This window comes from Apodemus sylvaticus, chromosome 10 (genome assembly GCF_947179515.1).
Source record: "Apodemus sylvaticus chromosome 10, mApoSyl1.1, whole genome shotgun sequence".
Lineage (NCBI taxonomy): Eukaryota > Metazoa > Chordata > Mammalia > Rodentia > Muridae > Apodemus > Apodemus sylvaticus.
The window spans coordinates 9912472-9934904 of record NC_067481.1 but is presented as its reverse complement, the minus strand read 5'-3'; positions in this window follow the sequence as shown (position 1 = coordinate 9934904).

The following is a 22433-nucleotide window of genomic DNA, read 5'->3' as shown; positions in this document are numbered from 1 at the left end:
TGAAATGCCAGAAACATAATGCTAGTGGGGATTAATCATCTCATAAGTGCCAGAAAATATTAGCTTCCATTGATCTTCTTATTGGGGACTTGGAAGAAACAGGCAATCCAAACCATGTACAGCCTTATCCTCTAATAACTTCAAGTAGCATGAAGCCACATTGGAGATGGGGGCAGATCCTTTCTGAGAGTAGAAATATCACACACACACACACACACACACACACACACACATACACACACACACACACACCTGCGTACAGCTGCACTCTGCTAAGCCAGTCATTCATATATAATCTAAAAGTCAAAAGGCAGGGCCTGAGGAGGTAGCACGGTGGTTAAAGTTCTTGCCACAAAAGTTGAGAACCATAACCCAGCTTCACAGAGGCCTTGCCAGTGCTGGAGAGTGCGACACTGCCTGCAATTCCACCCTGAGCAGGAAGACATGGGATTCACAGAGCAAGCTGGCCACTCAGGCCAGCCGTTCAGCTGGATTGCTTGTCAGCTGGATCAACGACGGGTCTTGACTGGATGAATCGGAGGATGAAGGATGACTTCTAGCATCAGGCTCACGTCTCCACATGTATGTTCACCCTCACACATCTATGCCCACGTGCATGCAGACACACACACAGAGGAAAGCCTCGGAAGAGATACTTGGCTACACAATCAGCACTTTGCATACCCATCAGTGAAAGAGGCCATCCAGGGAGAGCATTTGCTCACAGAAGTTACAAGCATGGTGAGACGCAATGGCATCCTCTTTTCACCTCGTGAGAAGCTACACCGGTCATATTTGAAAATAAGTCTTCTTCAAAAAGGGTCCCGACTCTAGACTGATGGCCTCTCTGTCCTGTGTTCTTCCTATCAGAACCTCCGAAATCATTTTGCTTTGGGGGAGTGGGCAGATTTTAGGACAGTGGACAAGGAGCCAAATGTCTATGGTAACTTACCATTTTTCCACTTCCTTTGCATGGTCAATTGAGACCTCCATAAAATTACAAATGAAAGAACACATTATGGCCACTTTCTTTAAAGAGAAAAAAAAGAGAGGTGGTAGGAGAAAGAGGGAAGGGCTTGCCTGTGTGGTTCTTCTATGCCAAAGGCTTTTGAATGTTCTCTGCCAAGCTCAGCACACCTTCAGGATGGAAAGTTTCAGTCATCAGTGGCTCCCTTGACTATGGGGGAGACATTGCCAACCCAGTAAGGACCAGGAAGCACTGGCTGCTCATGTCTATGGGGACTTGAGGTAAATGCTTCTTGGCACCTTTATCTCCCCGTGTCCACCTTCGTTTCTTCCCTCCCTGCCACAGGGGCTTGTTCACTCCTGTTATACTCAGAAGACTGTGGCATCTGTTTCTTAATGTTTTAAAGAAATTTAGAAGCGTGTTTGTGTGTGTGTGTGTGTGTGTGTGTGTGTGTGTGTCTGTGTGTGTCTGTGTCTGTGTGTGTTTCTGCCTTAAGATTTCTTAGACACTAATAACTTCTTAGAGAATCACATTTGGATAATTTAACTGTGAAGGATTAAGAACCCTATGTATTAAATTTCCTTTAACATGAACACCAGGATTTAAAAATTAATGGAAAAAAACAAAATGTATACATATGGATGTGTATTAAATGTGAGTAAAATTTCCAGCCAGTGACCAGCTTGGCTGGGGGATGTCACTGGTTCTTAGCCAAAGCTGTGTGTGTGGCGGTATGTGGCAATGTCAAGTCCTACTCACCATGTCTGCTTTTTCTTTTTAAGATAAAATTACACAAACAACCACAGAAGATGCTGTTGTTTGAAGGGGCCCTTGGAGAACAGAATCAGGTACAATTTGTCCTCTGATTATAAGTGCAACAAGAAAAACCATTATGTCTGATGATAAATGACATCAGGTCAAGACTTGAGAAGCAGGAGAGTAAGTTCTGTTCCATGAATACTAATTCTAAATAATATGCCCACTGACCATGATGGCAGCAGACCAGGTCACCCCAACCTCCTGTTTTCTAATTTTCAGATACTCTTCTTGATTGTTCAAACAGAGTGAAGCTGGTAAGAAACTATGCCAGTCATATGTTCATCTCTGTAATAAAATACCTAATAAAAAGGGGCTGAAGAGATGGCTTAGCAGTTAAAAGCACTGACTGCTCTTCCAGAGGTCCTGAGTTCAATTCCCAGCAACCACATAGTGGCTCACAACCATCTGTAATGGGATCTCATGCCCTCTTCTGGTGTGTCTGAAGACAACTACAATGTACTCACATAAAAAACTAAATAAATACATTAAAAATAAAAGATTGTAGGGGCTAGTGAGATGGCTCAGCAGGTAAAGGTGCTTGCTGCCAAGCATGCCAATGTGCACACACACACACACACACAAAAGTAAATCAATGTAAAACATTTTAAAAATACCTAATAAAAAATCAATTTTAAGAAAAAAGAGATTTGTTTTGGCTTATACCTGCAAAAGTATGAGTTCATTTTCAATTGGCTCTATTTGGTGTTGCTGCTGCTGGTAAAGGTGGCAGTGGTGGGGGTGGGGGTGGCAGTAGTGGTAATTATGGTGGTACTGGTGATTTGGAGGCACAGTTCACTATGGCCAAGGCTGGCCTTGAACACCTGGTTCCCCTCCATTCATCTTGCAAGTACTGAGATCACAGGTATGCACTACCCCCACCAAGTTTAGAGCTGACTCCATTTCTTGGGGACCTGTGACAAAGTCAATCGTCACTGTGGAACATGAGTGGTGACACAAAGTTGCTCCCCTTGTGGAAATCAGGAAGCAAAGAAAATCAAGAAGGGGACCAGGATCCAAGGAGTCTCTTCAAGGGCATGCCCCAATGACCTAACTTGCTCTACTAGATCCCGCCTCCTAAACATCACATGACCTCCCTATCACAACACAACCTGGCAACCAAGCCTTCAGCCAGTGGTGCTTTGGGAGCCACTCAAGTTCCAAACCACAGCAACAGCACAAGGGAAAGACTGAGCAGTGGACAAAGGCCACCATGGGTTTTCCAGTCCTGTCAGATCATCTGGCCGCTGGGACAGGGTCACAGACGTTATGACTCTGAACATACAAAATATTGAATGTACCATGTCCAAGGCCTCAAAAGCCAGTTCTCGATCTGCTATAACATGTGAAAGACCCCTGTGACCCAGAAGACTGTCACCACATGAGCTGGGATATTAGTTGCTTTTCTGTTGCTGTGATGAAGTACGCAGACAGAAAGCACTCATGGCAGTGGTTCTCAACCTTCCTAACGCTGCGACCCGTTAATACAGTTCCTCATGTTGGGGTGACCTCCCCCACAACCATAAATTTATTTTGGTTGCTACTTCATAACTATAATTTTGCTGCTGTTAGGAAACATAATGTAAATACTTGTGTTTTCCAGTGGACTTGGGTGAACCCTGTGACAGGAAGATTGAGCCTAGCCTACCCTTTCTCTAAGACACGCCCTCTGAAAAGCATGGCAGGACCTACAGAAAGGGAGAGCAAGGTACTTTGTAAGGATAGCACTCGCTCTAGTCCTACTGGAAGCATGTCATGGATGCACGGCCGAATGACTCGATGAGACAGTCAATGGGTCAATACATGGGAGAGGTTGTTTAGCAGAAAATTTGCAAAAATGAATGAAAAAATTAAAGACCGAGACAGGAATTTTGCAAATTTCCTCCACCTCTGACCGTCTTCTGGCCCCAGGTTCTGCCTCCTCCACATGAAAACCACTAGGATTTAGTTAACAAGAAGAGAAGCATCAAGATCCCACAGGGAATCCAAAGTAAAGGTGACTTTGCTCTGATTTTCCTTGGGTTTGACTCTTCTGAGGGCTCTTGGTTCTTCAGAGCTCCTGGGCATCTTTGGAGGAACAGCTTAGTGGGAGCTGGTAGACCCTGAAATGACTCAGAGATACAGAGATGTCTGGGGACCAACTTAGGTCTGCTCCAGAAGCCCTGAAATGGAAGAAAAAGTTGTCCAGCAGGGCAGGAAACAGGGCAGATGTCGTAAATGCTCCCAATACAGTTTTCTCAGACATTTCTAAGGTAAATATCAAGAGCATGAAGAAACAGAGAGGCCAGCAAGATGGCTCAGTGGGTTAAAAATAAAAAATTCTGCTTAAATCTGGCCGCCTGAGTTGGATCTGCAGAATCCATATAAAGATGGACAGAGAGAACTGGCTCTACAAAGTTATCCTCTGACTTCCAGATATCACCCTGCATGCACATCTATGCATGTGCATGCATACATACACACAAACACACATGCACAAACACACACATACACATACATGCACATGCCATTCATTCACACATGCACACACAGATACACACATACACACCACTCACACACATGGACATACACACACACACACCACTCACACATACGCTGTAATAAGAGATACATATTTGCAATGCAAGCAGATTCCTTTTCCCCTCAACAATGGCGAGGGACCACGTTTCCCTCACCTGACTCCTCTTCCTGTACCTGGAAATGGACGATAAAGACATTTGCCTTCCCTAAGTCTGCAACGGGCACAGATGAGAACAAAAGCACACAGCCACCATGGCTGCCAGTGGCCTCAATTCTGTGCAAATCTGAGACCCATCCTTTACACCCAACAAAGTGGGATCCTTTCTCTTTCTGTGACCCCCTACACGCACACACCTCCATACCTAGTGCTAGCAAAGACCCAACTCTCTGTAGCCATGTTCTGGGAAAGTAAATTGCAAGCAAAGCAAAAGCATTAGTTTCCAGATACATAAAACAATTCTGGTCCTTCCTGATCTGTACTAACTATAGGAGGTAGAGTCTATCTTTCTAAAGACCTTAACATCATTAGGACTATTAAGATAATCTATTAAAAATATAATAAGGCTTATCTTTTTATATATACACAGTATATATATTTACAAGCCTGTGCAGGTATATGTGCCTGTATGAATGTATGCATATATATCTCCATGAATGTATGGCTCATTGTGTGGGTATCCGTGGAGACCAAAAGACAGCATCAGATTCCCTGTATTTACAGAGGGTTGTGATTGGCCAGGGGTGCTGGGAACGGAACTCAGATCCTCTGAAAGAACAATTACTGTTCTTAACCACTGAGCTATCTCTCCAGCTCCTAAAGAGGATATATACTAACACATTAGCAAGCAGGAATTCTTCATAGCTCAGCAGATAGTCAAATCAAAGACATAGTTAATATCTATAATAAATCGTGTAATGAACAGCAGCCACTGAGTACTAAGGGCTTTCTGGCTTTTGTGTTTTGAATTTCCTCAGATGGGCCAAGGAAAGGAGGTGGGGAATCTTAGGGATGTTTGACTGACATCTGTGGGGACTTAAGTCCCTCCCCGACCAGCCGGGGACCTCCTGCCTGTTATTCCCGTGTCCTTTGATACAGGACCTGCACCTCTGTCAGCTATGTTAAAGAAAAACAATCCAGGCAAAATTGGAGTTAAGGGTCATGGGGGAGGCTGGCGGCGGGGTTCTTTCTTCTTGGGGTTTTGATACACCCTTCTTTCAGCTATTTTTTTTTTTTTTCTGCAAAGAGCAGATGGAGGATGGAGGGAAGCGGGCAGGAGAGAGAGCAGGAGACTTCCGGAAATCCCCTTTCCTCCCTTCCTTCTGCAGTGCTGCCCCAGTCGCCCGGGAGACTTCCATCTGCCCCCACTGATGGAATTGGTTACCTCCAGAAGCCCGCCTGGGCATCAGCCCACCGTTCACTTCCTCCTCTTCCTGTTTCAACCTCTGCACCTCCAGCCTCCTGTGGCTTCACAGCTAAGTGCCCAGACTCAGCAAGAGAGAAACTGGTTTTGGTACTTGCTAATGATGGGCAGCCAGCTTTCCCTCTATAGACCCCCAGCTCCCCCAATACACAAACACAGCCGCTGCCTACCGCACCGCACCGCGGATTATTTGTGAATCTAAAAGCCCAGAGAGGCTTCTAAGCATATGCCTCTTTCTGCTAATAGACAACATCCAGGTGTGTCCGCAGGAAGAACGTCTTAACATAGATCTCAAAACTGTTTGGGATTGATTTATTTCCACTCTGCAATCTCTCTTGTCTTTCCCTCAGATCAAACTGTTCCATAAATCCAAACCTGTTCCTTGAGCTATCATTATACACAAAGGAAGAAACCCATCTCCCCTTCCAATCTACTGAGACTGCTCCCCACTCTTGTTTGGGTGTGCACACTTGCAGGAATGTAGTGTGTGCGTGCTTCTTCATGCAGAGTCCAGAGGTCAGCACAGAATGTCTATCTCAACTCCCATATGCTCTTTTCTATGATTAAATTTAATCTCTGGCAATTCCATATATGACGAAGTGTCTCTCACTGCAGCAGGAGTCCAGGATTCTGCTCACCTGGTGGTCAGCTCTGTTTCCACCTTGTAGCTGCTCTTTGCTCCCTTGAGGATTCTTTTTCCCAACCTTTATCCCCCTAGTTTCATACCCTACCACTAGAAAGGTGAGAAAGAAGGAGAGGGGGAGGAGAGAGAGAGAGAGAGAATATGAATCCCCGAGTCTAATTTCTTTCCTGTGTTTCTTCTTTGATACCAGGATTACTAACAGTCCTTCCCTCCTCCCCCCTCCAATGACCATCAACCATCAACCAACCTCCTCACAGGGCCCTAGCATTTATATATCCTCTGAAAAGATCCCAGAATTCCAAAGCTCACACACTTGCAGAGACTATCTGCAGCTGGCAAAACCATGCCTCTGCTAAAGCACAAGGCAAATCATAGTCAGCTGCTGCAGACTGATTGAAACCTACAGCAGAGATTAAAAGGAAAGTACACTCATCGATTTCTCTCTCTCTCTCTCTCTCTCTCTCTCTCTCTCTCTCTCTCTCTCTCCCTCTCTCTCTGTGTGTGTGTGTATGTGTGTATGTGTGTGTGTGTGTGTGTGTGTGTGTGTGTGTGTGTGTTTTAAATAACCCAAAATTCTAATATTCTCAATACATACCTCATCAGGGCTGGGCTTCCAGGTGAACTGCACTGCTACATACATGTATGTATGTATAAATAAATAAATAAATAAATAAATACACAAATAAGCAAATAAGCAAACTTGGAACACCGTGCTTGCATAGCAAGCCCTTTAGCAACCAAGCCATCTCTACAGCCCCTCTCCTGTTTGTAACTACACAAACAGTGGTTTGTTTTAACAGGCAGCTGACCAGCCTCTGCAAAATGAAATCCCAAACTGGTGCCTCTCCATTCTCAGTAGGCATGAACACTGTGCCTCTGCACCCCAAGTCTGGGCAGCACCCCAAGAAAAGCAGTATGCTTTTAAATGGTTTGTTTGTTTGTTTCTCCTTCTGATTCTAGTGGTGGGCCCACATTGGTCTTCACTGGGGGGTCATACATGTGTGTCCTAATGATGTTCCCAGGCTAGACCTCCTCAATGTCAATCAACTTCATGTTATTTCAAGGTCATAGATCACACCCCTAATTCCAGCCAGTTGACTCACCAATTGGCGTCATAAGACACCCCAGGGCAAGGAAATATAGATGGCCCAACAAAGCCATGGCTTCTATCTGAGACAAACAAGTAAAAGGGCAGAGAGCAGAATACCATCAGGGGCAGACATAATTGCAGGCACTAAATTAGCACAGTCTCTCAGCCAGGGGCTAATCTAAGCCAGACCTTGCATAATGCCTGACTGTGGGTGCATCATAGCTTCAATTAAAAAGAACAGAGAAAACTCACCCTGGCTCCTTGAAGCTCTCTTTTTAACATAGCAAGTCCTTAGTGGGTATATCAAGCACATGCAGAATGAGCAGGTGAGGACAATTTAGGTTGATTGCCTTTGAAGAGCTGTGAGGGCTTTTCAGTACAGTACTAGGACTAAACCCGGGATGGGCTCCGGGTCCATCCCTACCAACCACATCATGTCCTCTCTGCTAAGACACAATAGTGACGCCTGAGGTTTCATCCACACGAACCCACTGTGTTTTACTTTGCATTTAATCCCTTTTGAGTTGTCTATGTGTGGTTTCATGTGCACTTGTGGAGGGGGGCATATGTATGTGGAGGCTGGGGGACAGCCTGGGCTATTGTTCCTTGGGCATCATCCACTGTTTTTGAAACAATGTATCTCACTGCTCCGAAGCTTGCCAAGTAGATAGGCAGACAAGGAAGCCACAGGGATCAGCCTCTGTTCACCAACCTGCACTAGGGTTATAGGCTCAAAACTTCATATCTGACTTTTATTTTTTTTAATAAGGTGTGACTCAAACTCAAGAGGTTAAAAACAAAAAACAAACAACAAACAAAAAACACTTTCTCCCTCATAGTAAAAATTTTGAATTTTCCTCCAAGTACAAAAAGAAAGAATTAATTCTGTATTCAATAATTTTCTATACGTTTAAGTTAGTAAATCTAATAGACAAATATGCCAAGACTGATATGTTGACCTACTAAATCAATTTTTGATCAAATCCCATTCTGTGGTAGTTTGAATATCCTTGGCCCAGGGAGTGGCACTATTCGTAAGTGTGGCCTTGTTAAAAATAAGTGTGGCCTTTATGAAGGAAGTGTGTCACTGTGGGGGTGGGCAATGAGACCCTCCTCCTAAGCTCATGGGAGTCAGTCTTCTCCTAGTGGCCTTCAAATGAAGATGTAGAACTCTCAGCTCCTCCTGCACCATGCCTGCCTGGATACTGCCTTGATGATAATGGACTGAATCTCTAAACCTATAAGCCAGCCCCATTTAAATGTTCTTCTAAGAGTTGCCTTGGTCCTGGTGTCTGTTCACAGCAGTAAAACCCTAACTAAGACACATTCCCTTCCCTCAACTGGAAAAAGAACATTAACCCATTTTACCCCAGATTCTGGGAAAAATCTCATGAAGCAGATAGAATCCAGAACAAGACCCTTATACTTCTTTACCAATGATGTCCTGGTAGACATGGCAAGCAAGATAAAATGTGATGGAAATGATGATGCGTGTTCTCCTGGAACTTACAGAGCAATTTGTCTTTGACTTTGCCCTTTGAGTATTATTAAACCAAAGAAGGTATTCCCAGACTATTATGGTTAGTTTTAATTGTCAACTTAACCATGAATCACTGAGACACTCAGTGAGGGACTGTCTAAATCAGGCTACCCTGTGGGCATGTCTGTGAGGGACTGTCTTATCTTCACTGATGTGGAAAGAGTCAATCTGGTAGTGACTGTTCTACAGTGGCTGCCACTGTTCCTGGGGTGAGGTTCTAGATTGTCTAAGAGTAGAGAAACCTAGCTGGATTGGGGCACGTGCAAGCACTCTTTCTGTGGCTGTGACCAGTGGCTTCAAGTTCTTGCTTTGAACTCTACAGTGATAGACTGAGCCCAGACTCAGCAAGTTAATTAAAAGCTAAGTAAACCATTTGACCCCTACATTGGTTTTTGTCAGGGTATTTTTATCACAGCGACTGGACAAGAAACTAGAATACAGCCAGCTGTGTAGGAACAGGACAGGGAAGCAAGTAGTGAGAGGCAACAAAGTCACATGATGAATCCCAGGAAATCAGACTCCTGTAGAGACCCACATCAAGGTGCAGATCTGAGTTTATTGTGTAGCACTTAAACTTATATACACTGTTCAAGCCAGTCATATCTTGCCAGACTATCACTGGGCCCCAATGAAAGCCCTGCTTGATGAGGTTACTCAGAAGGGGAGGAAGGAGAGTATCATCATTTATTAGGACTTCCATGAAGATGGGAGAAACAGCCACTGCCCTGGCAGTGCTATTCCTATTGCTATCTTTCCCATGTTCCAGGAGCCATCTTAGATATAATGCCATGTACAGTAGACCAGGACTCTTCCAGGAATCGCAAGAGCCTGCGCTTTTGCTCTCTACCCCACTTTTTCCTTCCTAAGGTTGACCTCCATATCCCCCACACCACTGGGCTGTAGGTAAAACTGGGCTGCAGTACTGCCAAGGAGGAATGTCTGTGGATGAACAGGAGACTATTTTTTTCCTGGGGACAACTGTTCTGAAAAAAACTGACTAGGATATCATATATTGCAAGGGATTGTCAGAAAATAGAAAAATAGGGCTAAATGTTGGGCTTTGTTAGAATCTCATCTTCTTAACTTTAACTTTAACTGGCCATCTATAGGACCAGAGGCAACTTTTTCATTAAACTCATTGTAATTGCTATGAAAATACATTTTCTGCTTATATAAATAGTTAATGAGGATATTTGATATGTAAATAAGATTCAGAGCAAGTGTTTTTAGAGACCAAAATCACAAGAGGACCAAGAACAGCCTATATTTGGGGTGTGCTGGCAGAGGCCTTCCTAACCTTAGGGAGTTCTTCCCTGTCTCCTGTTTAGAGATAACATTATTATTTTTAACTCGGTCCCCACCACCACCACCCCAAAATTGATGCAGTGAACAATGCCATGCCCTTGTTATGAGGCAGTCTACACAGGCTGACAATTTCTTAGAAACACAGACAGGAAGAAAATGTAATTATAGCTCAAGGTCTACAGATAAAGAAGTTATCCGTTGGCCATTGGGTTTTATCTGTGGTATGAACAGTTTGAAAATTCCAGGTCCTGCTTCATTTGAGTGGACCATGAGTATGGATCTTGAAATCTTGTCAAGGTATAACTTCTATTCTGATAATTTTCAATTTAGGAATAATTTAGCAGGATAGGAGGGTGATGGGCTGAACTAAGAATTAGCAAGGCAGTGCTTTAAAGAATTTTCTCACTTTTTGTCTCTGTGGAGAAAATCAGAGAGCATTTTGCAGGAGTCAGTTCTCCCTCTGTGTAGGTCCCAGGGAATCAAACTATGGTCATTGAACTTGATGGTTAGCGCCTTTCCCCACTGAGCCAGCTGTCCATCTGTAGATAGACATAGTCTCTCCAGTAGAATCACGTCCTCCATAATGTCCTTTGGACTTGGCTTTTGGCTGCTCTGCTTCTCATCCATGAGAGGTGTCTCTCTTCCCCAGATGGTAAGGTGGTCCATCAGACCTTGAAACACCCTACCTCCATCTCTTTATTCTCCTCTGAGACAATGTGTTAACCCCCCACCCCATAGTTAGTATCAGCTGTTATCACGAACTGGTTTTCTTCCTAGAAAGAGTGGCTATATCCATGCCAGTGATGATCAGGCAAAACAGCACCCTATAGAGTCCCACCGTTAGACACTGTGACATAATACTGTCATCTACGAAGCTCGGGCTTGCCATGCAATCGGGTTAAGGGGGGGGAGGAAATATATATATATATCATCATGCTTTAAGCAGGTCTGTCATTTTGTGTCGGGCCACCTTCCCAGGTGTCCTGGGGGACATGTAGCCACTAGCCACAGGTTGAGCATGCTGGGACATTAGGCTGACTCAGTTCAGTCTGCATGCACCCACTATTATGGTGAAGAAGGCAAGGGGCTTCAGAACCATCACACTCAGTATCCAGGTCACCAGCCAAGGATCCGCATGATTTGTTTATGTGAATGGTTCCCTCAGACCTTGAAGCATCCTGTCTCCTGTGTGCTTCTGTTTCTGGCTTAGTGTTTCCATTTAGCATATTTATTTTAAAAGGAGAAGGGGGGAAAGAAGGAGATAAGAAGGACAAGAAGGAAGAGAAGGAGAAGAAGAAGAAGAAGAAGAAGAAGAAGAAGAAGAAGAAGAAGAAGAAGAAGAAGAAGAAGAAGAAGAAGGAGGAGGAGGAGGAGGAGGAGGAGGAGGAGGAGGAGGAGGAGGAGGAGGAGGAGAAGGTAGTTGGGAGAGGCACTGATTTTTTTCCTTCTTTGACTACAGGAAGAAAGGTCCAGAAAGAGAAAAAGGATATTCAAAGAGGACCCTTCTCCTTCCTGCTCTTCTCTCCATCTACAGGCACAGTCTAATAAAGATGATTAAGTTACATGTCTTTTCCTCCCATTGATATCCGCTACATACTATTCAAACTTTAGAACTTAGGAAATAAGGCAGAGCAAGGTCCCTCTGAAATCTTAGAAGGCTGTGGAGCGGTCCGAGCTAAAGGACCGCCTGGCTGGGCGGCTCTAATTAAGAAATCACCCTGCTGAGAAGAACTCAATCTAAATAAAACATAAAAAGGAATCTGGTGAAAACCATTACCTCTCCACCCCACCTCCACACATGCTTCATGCCCAGAGCCCCCTTCCCAGTGAGTTCCAGGGACTTTCGTGCTGTTCTGTGTGCTCTCTGCATAATCCAGCATAAAGGCACAGTCCACCAGGAAGGAGTTGGGTCCTAACATGGATGCTGGCTGCTTGGCCAGATGCTCCTACAGCTAGAGGCAGAGTGAGTCTTTGTTGTTTGCATTTGGATTGGAGTATGGGATGTGATTTTGATCAAAGATTAATTCATACAGCCTGAGCAGGCCCTCTTATTTTAACATAGTGAAGTGGTGTCCTACAAGCAATCTGGGGGCTGACAGAGTACATGCCTCCCCTTTAGCTTCTTTTATTTTTAATAATATTTCTTGTAGCTGTAGTCACTCATCAGAGAAACTTCTCTTTGTGTCAACTGCTATTTTAATGGGGCAGTACCTTGAAAGCAAAGATTCGACTTGGCTCAGGTGGATACCTTCAGATGCTGGACTGAGTCATCCCCAGGTCTCAGATCCCTCCCAGCACTGGGCCATCTCTCTGAGGGTCTAGGACATTTGTTAAAGCTACATTTTCGCCTATGAGCCAGAGAAATACATTTCCTGTTTCCACCACACTGACACCACTACTGTTGTCGCAAGTGTCTTATTCTCTCCTATACGCTTTCCGTGACCACCATGACTGCCAACCGTGATGACCCCTAACCTATTGAAACCTGTTGAGGGGAGTTAGTTGCTAGAGAGATAGCTCCATTGGTAGAGTGCTTGCTATACAAGCATGAAGACCTGAGCTGTATCCCAAAAAGCCAGACACAGTAGTCCACACTTGGAATCCCAAAGCTGGGAATGTGGGGATAGGCAACTCTAACTAGCCTACGTGATGAGTTCCAGATCAGAGAGAGACCCTGCCTCAACAGAAGAGATGGACGGCTCCTGGTCTTCGAAACAGCATTCTTTCTTCTCTCTGCCTGCTTTGAAAAAAACTTCTAATTATCTTTGAGGTGACCCCACAAAATCTCTTTGCGCTCCCAATGCAGGTATCTGATGCTCTAGTATGGTATAGAGATGTTAATTTTCTTCTAGACCAGAGGCAGATGAAGATAGTCTGTAAATGAGCCAAACAGTAAATATTTCAGGGTTTGTGAGACATATAGTGTCTATGGTAACTGTTCAATATAGCCGGAAGTAGCCACAGACAAACGCTTGACCATTTGAGCTGCCTAGAAAGAATGCCAGAGACCATATATAAACACCATAAGGCACTTTCTTACCGCTCCGCTGCTGAGCTGTCCAGAACAAGGACTCCTGGATGATAAGCAGACTAACACCATTCATGAGGGCCACACCCTTATTATCTAATAAGCTCTGGAAGTACACTCCCCCAAGAGTGTACACAGGGAATTAGGTATCCACTGATGAATGGTCACTATTCATATAATAGTGGATAGGACAGAAGCAGATGAATGCGGCTGTGTTCTTATACCACTTGACAGGAACTGAAATTTAAATGTCCTTTTATTTCATGTATCACAAAAGATTAGTGTTCTCTTGCCTATCATCCCAGAATTAATAATATTTGGAAGCAATGTCTTTATCCCTTAGGTTATACAAGAAGAGATGGTGAGGGAAAATTTAAGCACCCTGCCTAAAGTCTGCACATAAGTCTCCCAGAGGAGAGAGGAGTTATCTCTTAATCCGGATGCAGTTTTATTATCTAGCCCATTAAAGACAAATCACCTTGGTATCTCTCACAAACCAACTGGTCCCATGTCCGTGATAACTAATGTTTATGAGACTTACTGATTTAATTGTGAATTAATTCACAATTTTCAACAACAATACTGTAAAATATTTGTTTATGCCAGGGCAAAGCAAGTAACTATTGAGGATCAGAATGTTTTTGTTTTAAGTAAGAAAAAGCATTTGGATTTGGCCTTGGTTGTTCTTTCTTTATGTTTCAAAAACTTTTAGGAAACTTCCAGTTACTCGCAAAAGACTTCAAAATCCATCTCCCTTCAACATGGTCGAACATCCAACTCTGGGCCAGCAGCATGGCTCAATGGTAGAGTGCTTCCCCCACAAGGCTGGTGACCTGAGTTCAAACCCCAGTTTCCAGATCCCATAGAAGAAGAGAACTAACACCCAATAGTTATTCTTTGACTTCTAAATGTGAATGTGCATGGTTAGACACACACACACACACACACACACACACAAATTTTCAAAAATTTAAATCAAATATTTAGACCAGACGCAAAGAAATGACTCAGAAAACAGAGTCTGATTTTCACACACATACACACACACACACTCACACACACACACACACACACACACACACACACTTTCAAAAGTTTAAATCAAATATCTGAACCAAAAACAAAGAAATGACTCAGGAGACAGTCTGATTTCACTGTCTCGTCATAAACACTTTGACAAGGAGTTTGACATTTATCAGGACAGGAAAAAAAAAAGAAAACAGAAGTTGTCTTCCAAAGGACTCTTGGAATTCTATGACCTAATTCTGTCTAAACTGGCAGTAACGGACTGCCTCTGTCTGACTCTGATGGCAGCAGAGTCTCTGTGTTCTCCTTAGTGTACGCCACACCACTATCAGACACTGGGAAGAACACAGGATGTGGGGAAACAGCCTAGAGACCATGCAGAGAGAAAATATCTGCCTATCAGTATAGAGTCCCACTCTGTCTCCTGCCTGCTTATCTCAGTGGCTAAGTCAACTTTTCATTACTTTCATAGACAGTATATATCAGTGTCCCATGATTCAGTCGCCAGCTGTTAGCAGCCTGATTCCACAACAGAATGGGGGTTGGGCCGGTCAGCTTGGGCTGAATCACATTTTATGCTGACATGTAAGGTAAGCATTTCCCAGGCACTGAACATAAAATCTCAAATGCTTACAAACATGATAAGACCAAGAGATCCCAAGTTGGAAGTCTGAGCGTGCCCAAAGCTGAAACAATTATGGCTAATAATCTCAGACTTAAATATTCTCTATAAAATGGGAAGGGCAACAATATGACCCAGCACTTTATTTGAAGGTTAAATATATGTAAAAAACTGCTGGAAGGTCACTCAGCCTTTGTTACCATCAATATTTTGGGTGGGGTACTTCTTCATTCGAAACTTGGGCATGGCTGTGTCATATGCACTAAAAGTTGTTTTTCTGTTTGGTTTGGTTCTGGAAACAGAGTCTTATGTACATCAGGCCTATCTTTTTGACTCTACCTCCCAAGAGTCAGGATTAGAGACATGTACCGCGAAGTCTAGTTCATTCAGTGCTGGAGATGGAGCCCAGAACTCAGTGCACGCAAGGTACACACTGGAGCCCCAGTCTCCAGAGTTATTATAGCATCCCTGCATTATTTTCTCTTTCCTTTTTATATATTATTTGCATTATTTTATTGGGAGCTGGGGAGGGGGCATTAGTCATGTGTATGTACCACTTGAGTACAGTATCTTCAAAGGTCAAATGAAGGTATTGAATGCTCTGACACTGGAGAAACAGCTGGTTGTGCCTGCTGTGTGAGTGCTAGGACCTGAACCTGGGTCCTCTGGGGGAGCAGCCAGTGCTCTTAATCACAGAGCAACCCTGGTTTATATCCACTAGATAGTACCAGTACCTCATCCACAAACCGCTATCTTTCCCATTATTACAATTAAAAAAAAAAATGTCATGAGACATTTCCATATATGCCCCAGAGGCTAAAATTATCTCTGGGAATAAACTACCTTAGGGTCTGGCATATAGTAGCTGCTTCATGTATGTTAGATGTCATTGTCACCACCAGGTCCTATCAGTACTATGCCCCTGCCATGGTGACAGCTCCCCTGTCCTGTTGAGTACATGAACTGGTCGCCATACTTCTGCAAACCTTATAAAAAGTAAGCATTCAGAGAAAGCAAGTCATGAAGGTGCTAGCAGTCCCACAGAAGCGTCCCATTGTCTGCCGTGGAGTCTCCTTTCGTAAAATGGCAGAGGGCTGCCACTGTGTTCCTCTGCAGCAGGCAGCTTTGCTGTGTGAAACGTGATGGATTTCTTGCTTGGCACAAATGCTGCCGCCCTGGCGATTGCTGGTCTACCGTGGCCCCTCGCAACTGCTCCCAGGGAGCTCCAAAGGCCGCGCCATACTCACCTGAGGAAGGAAGAAGGAAAGAGATATTCATGAAGGAGCCATTTGCACCAGAAGTCACTCCCTTCCCTGTTGTTTTGTGGTTTGGTTCTTATTTGGGTTTACAAGTATGTTTTCTTTTCCCCTAAATTGCCCTCGCATATTCAAAGGGTGTTTGCTTTTCGGTGTTTTGATACCATGCTGTTTTCAAGCCCCGAATGTTTTTCATGGCTTGTCTTGGTAAGTGTACAAGCTGCGAGGGGAAGGTTGGTGACTGAGAAGAACGCGGTATGACTCAGTTTATAATTCATAGTTTGCAAAGGCAGAACAGAACTCAGAAGCGAGATTTCTGGGGCTCAGGATTAATCAGCTGACAGCAGAAAGCGTCTTTAGGCTCTTCCTTTGGGCTTTAAAATTAAAGCTAGCTGTCCTCCATGCTAAGGCAAAAATGTGGACAATAACTATGTATTTGTCCTGTGGCTTTTTTGATATATGTGAAGAGGTGTTGGGGAGGTAAGTGTGTGTGTGTGTATGTGTGTGTGTGTGTGTGTGTGTATTTGAAGACCAAAGATCAATATTATTGGCCCTCCTCAATCTATATTCACCTTATATTTTGAGATAGAATCTCTCCCTGAACTTGGAATTCACAGATTCAGGCAGACTCACTGGCTAGCAGGTCCTAAGGATCCTCCTGTCCCTACCTTCTGAGCCCTGGAAGTACAGGAGCACAGGCTGCTGCGATGTGGGTGCTGGGGATGAGACTGGGTGGGTGGGCATGCTTGATCAGAGAGCTCTTTACTGACTGGTCTATCTGCCCAGCCCCCTAAAATAATATTTCATTTGTTTGAAGGTAAAAAAACAAAATGTGTAAAACAGCTTTCCACAGTGAACCTTATTCATCCTGTGGCTTTTTCCACACTCAGTAAAATGCATCCAATGCATTTGCAAATTCACAGTCTTGTGGGTCTTAGAATTCAAGAGAACTAAATTTCAGTTCTAGTTCTACCCCCCCCCCAATAAAGTAGATTGACTTGAATACATTAATTATCCTGAGAAGCCTCAAAAGTGATCTCCCCTAGGTCACTGCTGTGAGACATAAGGAACATGTAGGCTGACCATATACCAAAGTGACAGGCACACAGGCTATGCTACCCAATCAGTAGGTGATGTGACCCTTGGAGGGAGGGGCGTTTTTGGGTGTAATACTAACAGGGCTGTATATTTCATGAGTGGGAAATCAAACAGTAGTGTGTTTATCTGCTTCTAGCTCCTTTCCCTCGGCCTCACTACCAGATTACTTGTTCCCATGCAGTACGCCTGTACATGCCCCTGAAAACACAGCAGCCAGTATCCTATGAAACTTTTCCACGGGAGAAGTCAGCACAGCTCGACCTCCCTTGCAGATCTCCACCCCCATGAGGACTGTCTATCACTTTCCCATGACTCTCAATTACGTTGACCCTGAGTCCCCATCAAAATCTGGAATGTTGCCTTTTCATACCAAAACTTGTCTGCCTATGTTCACGTAACTTCTCATGCCTTTGTTGAGGGATCTGATTTAGTTGCTGTGGGTAGAGGGTACTTAACATTTTTTTAATAAACCCCTAGGCATTTCCTGTGACCCTAAGAGTAGGAGGGATCAAGAGTCAGGCCATATGTTTCTACTGCTCCCAAAGCCCAGAAGATATCCCCAAACCTCTGGAAGGGAGACAAGAAGGTGTAAGATGGGAAAAGCATTGAGTGTGGCAAATTCAGTGTCAGCCTCTGCATCTCTCCAAATATTGGTGTGCGCCCTCCTAGACCCATGGGATTCCAGTTTGAAGAATTCCTATTATGAATTCGTTAGCAGGGCCAACAAGATTGCTCAGTTCATAAGTAAGCCTGCTTCCAAGTCTGAAGATGTGGGGTCAATCCCCAGAACTCATGTGGTGGAGGGAGGGATCTTACTTCCAAAAGTTGCCCTCCGATGTTTACATATGCACTGTGGCTTTCATGCCTCCCTTCCCCAACACATGATATGCACAACAAAAGAATGTATAGACATACATATAGATCCACAGTGGGGGAAAATTGTATAATGGCTGTAATAATTAGTCTTGGGTGCCAACATGTCTAGTGGGGACTAGAGAGCTGGCTCAGACATCCAAGTGTTTGTCACAAAGCAAGGAGGATCTGAGTTCAGGTCACAGTGCTCCTATAAAAACCCAAATGCAATGGTATTAACATATAATCCCACTGCTGAAGGGGGAGGATAAAGGAAAAGGGGAGGGGAGGGGAGCCAGGGAAGGGAGGGGAGAGGAGGTGTTTTCCTATAATCTCACTGCTGGAAGGGAGAGGAGGGAAGGGGAGGGGAAGGGACAGAAAGGGGGGAATAAGAAAGTTTAGGGGAGAAAGAGGAGAGAAGAGGAGGGGAGAAAAGAGGAGAGAAGGGGAGTAGAGGGGAGGGGAGGGGAGGGGAAGGGAGGGGAGGGGAAGGGAGGAGAGGAGCAGGGAGAAGAGGACAGGGGAAGGGAGGAGAGGAGAGGAGAAGGGAGAAGAGGGGAGGGGAAGGGAGAAGAGGAGAGGGAAAGGGGGAGAGGAGAGGAGAAGGGAGAAGAGGAGAGGAGAGGAGAAGGAAGGAGAAGAGAGGAGAGGAGAGGAGAGGAGAGGAGAGGAGAGGAGAGGAGAGGAGAGGAGAGGAGAGCAGAGCAGAGCAGAGCAGAGCAGAGCAGAGCAGAGGAGAGGAGGCCAAACCAGGGAGTTCCAGGACCAGTGATAAACTTTGCCATGATAAGTTAGGTGAAGAGAAATCAAGTCAGATACTCCACATCAACCTCTATCCTCCACATGTGCACACACACATGAGTACACACGTGAACACATACATACACACACCAACACAAAGAAGTGACTGCATATTTAGTAAAGTGCCCTTCTGGGTGGGTGTGTAAGGGCACTTCAGCTGCCAAATCAGTTGGAAGTGTTCTGGCCCAATTAAAGAATTAGTTGCTTGACAGATTAATCTCTTTGAATCTAGCCAGTGTCATTTGCATTTCAAAAAATGATGGATTGCATAGCACACAACAAACTCCGTTTATGGCCTGTAATAAAACACAAGCAAAACCTACTTGTAAGTTCTCCAGTGAATCCTCTCCATCTCTACTTGTCTCTTGATGCTTCCTGCAGGACTTTGACACCGAAAACCTTCAGGATAATTTCTGAATGAGGCCGTAAGAATGAGTGCATGCATTTACTCTTCAAGTCCCCTCCCACAAGCTTTAGCATACCTGACTATTTAAGACCTGCACGAGGCTTAGGCAATCGTCACTTGTCAAGGCTACCTGTCCTTGTGGTTGTTTTGCTCTGTACTTTAATCTACTTAATTCTAGGTATGGTCATGGTATGCTTAACATCAGCCATGTCCTTCAGAGTGCTGAGCAATGGACTCGATGCATAAATGGTAATTTGGGAAAATCAGGAAGTTGTTTCCTTTGTGGTGCTACATAAAGAGCTCAGAGTGGGAAAAGAAAATCCAGAGAGAAATTGAAACCAATGAACCCCCAAATACACCTGAGGTTAATTCAGCGCTCACAGAGGGAGGGAAGGAAACACGCCTGATCAAGAGCAGTAGACAGCTCTGGGGGTTAAGCCACAGCCCCTTCCTTTGCAAGGTGCTGAGTTCACGGCAAAGAATAAGAAAGGGTCCATTCTTTCACGTGTTGTTGACTCAGATCCTTAATGCAATGGGATTCTCCTATTCGAAACCGAAACCAGCCTTCTACTTGACCAAGAATGGACTTTAAACTTTTGGCTGGGGTGTGACTTTATAATAGAGCACTTGCCCTGCATGTGCAAAACCCCAGGTTCATTCAGCAACACTAAAACAAGAAACAAACCAATTCAAATCCACTGGGGGATGCATCTTTCACTTAGACTTTAATGAAACCGTTATAATCAAGAGATCCAAGCCTGGCCTTAATGAAGAAATCATTCTTTGTATTAGGGTTTTACTGCTGTAAACAGACACCGTGACCAAGGCAACTCTTATAAGGGCAACATTTCATTGGGGCTGGCTTACAGGTTCAGAGGTTCAGTTCATTATCATCAAGGCAGGAGCATGGCAGCATCCAGGCAGGCATGGTACAGGAGGAGCTGAGAGTTCTACATTTTCATCTGAAGACTGCTAGCAGAATACTGGCTTCCAGGCAGCAAGGATGAGGGTCTGAAAGTCCACACCCACAGTGACACACCTACTCCAACAGGGCCACACTTTCTAATAGTGCCACTCCCTGGGCGAACATATACAAACCATCACAATTAGGAATCAATGTGGCCATGAGCCAGTGTACTTGGACTAGATTTCTGTTGGACTTTTCCCCGCTTTTGCTCATTTTTAGATGTTTGGGGGACATTCAGAATAAAGTCAGGCAAGCAATCACCACAGTTCTAGAGAGTGATGCCTATGGTGTACAGGGGAAAGAAATGGTTGGAACACTAGTGTTACCATAGGTAATAAGAAATTAATACCAAGCAGATTTAGTCTAGATTTAGCCAAAAACAAAACAAAGAAACACATAAACAGTATTCTAGTTTGATTTCTGTGGTAAACACCATGAACAAAAGCAACTTGAGAAGGAAAGGGTTTATTTCAGCTCGCAGGTCACAGCCCATCGTGGAGGAAACCAGTGCTAAAACTGGTTCTGGCAGGAAACTGAAGGCAGGAGCTAAAGCAGAGGCCATGGAGAAACAGGGCTTAGTAACTTGTTCCATGTGGCTGGCTCTCCAAGCGTTCTTCTACAACCTGGTCTACGAGCCTAGGGATGGCACTGCCCACGGTGAACTCAGCCTTCCCATGTCAATTACCAATCAATTAGCATCAGGCCAATCCAATAGAGGCAATCGTTCAGTTGAGATCCCCTCTCCCAAGGTATGTCTAGGTTTGTCTCAAGTTGTCAAACATTGGCCAGCAGTCAGGGGCTGTGAAGGGGTCTTCAATGTTCACTCCCAACTGGGAAGTACATTGCACTTACTGCTTGAAAACTGGACATAATGTGCCTAGGAACAAGTTTCCTGGAACAAAAGTTCCCATGGAGCATCCCACAGATCCACATACTCGTGCTTCCTGGTGCATACAGTCGGCCTGGATATATTCATGTCTACAGTGAGACACTTGTAGCCCAAACATATCTGTCTCTGCCTTTCGGTTGGTTAATATGAGATTGGTTCTCAGAGAACAGAATCATACTACAAAACGGCAACTTCTAAATGGCTGGGAAGATAGCTCAGGAAGCAAAATGTTGGCCTTGCAAGTATGAGGACTTGAGTTCAATACCCAGAACCCGTGGAAGAAGACATGCGTGCCAAACCAAGCTTGTAATCCCAGTGTTTGTGGAGTGGAGACAGGTGGATCACTTGGGGCTTGTTGGCCAGCCAGGCTGACTGAGATTCACTTTCAGACTCCACACTCAGGTGTACACACACACACACACACACAGCATACACAGATGCATATGGAGAGAGAGACACACACACATACACACAGAGAGAAACATACATAGATAGAGAGTAAGGCATTTACAATTGGATATGAGTAGAGTTATGGTATTTATTCATTCCTTGAATATCAGTGGAAACCATTATGAATAGTGTAGTCAAACAGATGCAAAGTCTTCAAGTCAAGTTCTTCTTCCCAAAAGGATGAAGTCACAAGCAGATGAGCAAATGCTCAGGAGAGTTCGTGTAAAGGAAGAGAAATTGTCAAGCTACCTTCTCTGGCTCCGTAAGGCAAGTAATAACTCCTACCTACTGCACAGTGCTGTTGTCTCGGCTGAAGGTCACTATGTATGTGAAACGAGTGTTCTAGAATCAGGGCCGTATAAGTGTATAGCAAATGTGTGCTTTATGCAATATTTACCACATATCCAAGTTTAGAGATTAGAAAGGTTCTCTTTCCCCTGAAGCCCTAATGAGGAAGAGCCAACCAAGAGGGCCAAGCCTGCAACAAGTCAGCAGGGCACCTTCTTGCAAAGCTACTTAGGGAAAGAGACAAATGATGTCTTCCCACAAGAGTCTAAATAGATTTGCCTCAGTACTGAAGTCACCTCTTTCTCCTGTAGCAACCATCCATCACCCACATGGTCATTTGTGACCAGTGGACTAAGAAACAGAAAGCAGTTAGTGTCGGCCTCCCTAGCAGCCCAATGAAGAGATTTTGTCCAGATTTCTAGGTGAGTTTCTCAGCCAGCATCCTTGC